This window comes from Megascapheus bottae, unplaced genomic scaffold (genome assembly GCF_031878675.1).
Source record: "Megascapheus bottae isolate mThoBot1 unplaced genomic scaffold, mThoBot2.hap1 HAP1_SCAFFOLD_43, whole genome shotgun sequence".
NCBI classification, from domain to species: Eukaryota; Metazoa; Chordata; class Mammalia; order Rodentia; family Geomyidae; genus Megascapheus; species Megascapheus bottae.
Window position 1 is genome coordinate 877,139 of NW_028327392.1, and position 4,162 is coordinate 881,300.

At 46.5% G+C, this 4,162-nt stretch overlaps 1 pseudogene; it reads left to right on the plus strand.

The window, feature by feature from the left end:
* Positions 1–890: 890 nt before the first annotated feature.
* On the plus strand, positions 891–2,123 carry LOC150039951 (proteasomal ubiquitin receptor ADRM1 pseudogene; annotated as a pseudogene).
* The last annotated feature ends 2,039 nt before the right edge of the window (positions 2,124–4,162 follow it).

Below are 4,162 nucleotides of genomic sequence, written 5' to 3' on the forward strand. Positions count from 1 at the left end.
CTTTCTTTTACCCTTCTTCCTATCACCCTGATCTGATTAGTGTGTCCACTGTGACACTCCGAGTATGCTTCCTAGTAACTTTTTTATTTTTGTTTTTTTTGGCCAGTGCTCTGGGTCTAAGCACTGTCCTTGGACTTTCTCAAGGCTCGAGCCACTTGAGCCTCAGCACCACTTCTGGCTTTATTCTATGTATGTGGTAGCAAGGAATTGAACCTGTGTCTTCCTGCATTCTAGGCAAGCACTCTACCACTAGGCCACACTCCGGCCCCTTCCTAGTAACTTTTTTTTTCATATCCTCTTATCCTGGTTTATTTTCTTAACTTGAGAATGGGCATCTAATTTTTAATCATCAAGGTACATTTTAAAAACATTTATTGTTGGGGTAATGTATAGAGGGGTTACAGTTTCATTCGTCAGGTCGTGGGTGCATTTCTTCTCACACATTGATACTCCTTCTTATGTTTTTGTCCCTGTTTCCCACTCCCCTCTCATCAAGGTACATATTAAAAGAGAAAAACTTTAGATCATTGGTGAAGATAATTCTCTAGCAAAGGATTTTTTTTCCCTCTCATATGAGACAATGGACTTGGCAGAGTGGTTTGGTTTCTTGTAACACTTTTCAACTTCATTCCCTTTTGCTCAAAGTTTTATGCAATGGCAGTCTGGTAATTTTATATTTCATTGTGTATTATTGGATTTACTTTTAGCCTCCCTCAACATATACAATAACTTGAGAGTAAACTTCTGGGCTGAGTTGCATGTTGGGATGAATGTCAATCAATATGCCATTCTGGAATGAGCATGTGGATTTAATCATGTAATTCTGAAAATTAGGACGGGGAAGAGCGAGCCCGGACCGTGCTTCTCGGCCGAGCGTAGGCGCAACCAGGATGACGACGTCGGGCACTCTGTTCCCGAGCCAGGTGCCAGGCTCTCGCGGGTCCTCCAGCAAGTACCTCGTGGAGTTCTGGGCAGGGAAGATGACCCTGAAGGGGACCACGGTGACCCCGGACAAGCGGACAGGGCTCCTGTCCATCCAGCAGACAGACGACTCACTCCTCCACTTCTGCTGGAAGGACAGGATGCCGGGGACCGTGGAGGACGACCTGATCATCTTCCCTGACGACTGCGAGTTCAAGTGGGTGGCCCAGTGCCCCAGTGGGAGGGTCTACGTGCTCAGGATCAAAGTTGGGTCCAAAAGGCTCTTCTTCTGGATGCAGGAGCCCAAGACTGACCAGGACGAGGAGCACTGCTGGAAAGTCAATGAGTATCTGAATAACCCCCGATCCTGGGGCACTGGGGGCCAGCGGGAGCGGTGGCCACGAGCTCTCGGCCCTGAGTGGTGAGGGTGGCCTGCAGAGCCTGCTGGAAACATGAGTCACCGCCAACTCCTGCAGCGCATCCGACCGGCTAGCCTTGGAGGACTGGGTGGGCTCAGGGCCCTCACAGGGCCGGGCCTGGCCAGTCTTGTAGGTAGCGGCGGGCCTCCAGCGAGCAGTTCTTCCTCCAGCTCTGGAGCCAGTCGGCAGCTGTCACCCCATCCTCCACCACCTCCTCTGCCTGTGCCCCCCCAGCCCCTTCTGCCCCAGCCGCCGCCTCGGCCACCCGCCGGAGCCCCGCGCCCAGTTCAAGTAATGGAACGGGTAAGGCAGCCAGTCCGACCCAGCCCATCCAGCTGAGCGACCTGCAGAGCGTTTTGGCTACCACGAACGTGCCAGGGGGGCCAGCTGGCGGCTAGCAAGTGGACCTGGCCAGCGTGCTGACCCCAGAGATCATGGCCCCCATTCTGGCCAACGCCGATGTCCAGGAGCGCCTCCTGCCCTACTTATCCTCGGGTGAGTCGCTGCCCCAGACCGCGGACGAGATCCAGAGCACCTGACCTCGCCCGAGTTCCAGCAGGCCCTGGGAACGTTCAGTGCAGCCTTGGCCTCGGGGCAGCTGGGCCCACTCATGGGCCAGTTTGGCCTGCCCGCAGAGGCCTTGAAGGCCGCCAACAAGGGCTATGTGGAAGCATTTGCCAAAGCTATGCAGAACAATGCCAAATCTGAGCAGAAGGAGGGCGACGCAAAAGACAAGAAAGATGAAGAGGAAGACATGAGTCTAGATTAAGTTATTTACTGTCTTTTAAGGAATTTGAATTTTTAATCACGTGACTCTTGTAGTGGCATTTGTGATGTATTGCATACCTTTTCCTGTTCCAACTCACCAATAAAAGTCCTTTCTTTTACCTGAAAAAAAAGAAATAAAATTAGGACAAATACAAGAATGTAAATTGTTATATCTTAACTGAATAGAAATAGAACTAGCAAAAATCAGGATGTGGACAAGAGAAATGATATAATGCTAATAACCTCCTATGTTAAAGTAAAAGAGAGACTTTATATGATACCAGGTTGAATGATCTAGTTAATAAACTCCAAGAGTACCAACTTTTATTAGATTTTAGAATTCCTTTCATTAACCTTATAGGAATGTATTAAAAATCCTACCTTGTAAAATGCTTTAGGTAATGATTAGCAATCTCTTTCATTTCTGCTTGATGTTTTAATGAAAAATAAACACAGAATCACGTGTATTTGTTTTTTTTTACTGTGTCATTTATTTATTTATTGCTTATTTTCTCATCAGTCATGGGTCTTGAATTCAAGGTCTGGGTACCGTCCCTGGGCTTCCTTTGCTCAAGGCTCCTAGTCTACCACTTGAGCCACAGTGCCATTTTTGGCCTTTTCTGAGTATTTGATTGGAGGTCAGAGTCCCCTGAACTTTCCTGCCTGGGATGGCTGTAAACCGAATCCTCAGAGTGGACTAGCTGGTGTTACAGGCATGAGACACCAGCACCAGGCTGTGTCTTTTTTTTTCTTTTTTTGGCCAGTCCAGGGATTGAACTCATGACCTGATCATTGTCCTTGGACTTTCTCAAGGCTAGGGCTCTACCACATGAGCCTCAGCACCAATTCTGGCTTTTTTCTACGTATGTGGTACTGAGGTCTTCGTGCATGCTAGGCAAGCACTCTACCACTAGGCCAAACTCTTGGCCCCTTTACTGTGTCGTTTAATCTGTGATCATCAGGCATACCACATTCTTCTTTCATTTTTTGTTCACTGAACATGACCAGGAAGATGCTTAATGAATGTGAAGAACCAATGCAATATTTCCACTGAGAAAAAGAAGTCTTTTCATTATTAACTTGGCCATAAGTGGTTCATAGATACGTAGTAAACAATGTAAAAAAGGACTTAAGGCTATAGTGCTTTGTGAAGTCATTTATTGATTTATCTTTGTGTGAGTGTTGGGGCTTAAATTCAGGGCCTGGGTGCTGTCCTTGGGCTTTCCTCAAGGCCAGCACTCTACCACTTGAATCATAGTACCACTTTGGTCTTTTCTATGCATGTGGTAGTGAGGAATCAAACCCAGAGATTCGTACATGCTAGGCATGCACTCTACCACAAGGCCATGCTCCTGGCCCAGTTTTTAAAGCAAGGTGCAACTGAGTGGTAGATTGTCTTTCAATACATACGTACACCACATATGTACACCACATATGTACACACACATACATGTATATATAAATAAGTTGGCTGTACTAGACTTTGAACTTCAAGTTTAATTGCCTACCAGGCATGCTTTCTATTACTGAGCCACTTCCCCAGGCATTTGTTTCACTAGTCATTTTTTTTTTAAATCAGACCATGACTACCTGTTTTAGTTTTTCCATTGTAACTGGGATAAGAATCTCAGGCCAGTGGCCTACCTGACCTTTCTGTTGATTTTAGGGAATTTTTGTGGCTAGAGTGTCCTAGAATCACAAATCTCTCCATCTTAGCCTCGTGTGCTAAGATGATAGGCAGAAGTCTCCATAGTCAGCTACGTATTAAATAAGAGGTCTCATAAACCTACATACTCAGAATAGCTGCAAGCTACCATTCTCCCAAAGTCCACCTCCCAGGTAGCTAGCAATACAATCATTATAATGCCTCAATTCAGCTGATTTTAACTTAACTGAGTAACTAGTGCTTCACTCCACACATGACCCTTGCATGGAGAGTCACTGCTTTTGCACCCTCTTACAGGAATGCTCTAATTGAGTCATTTGTGAATCAACACGGTTGCCATCCCTCCACATGTCTTCATCATGTCATTTCCCTATGCATAGATGGCTTC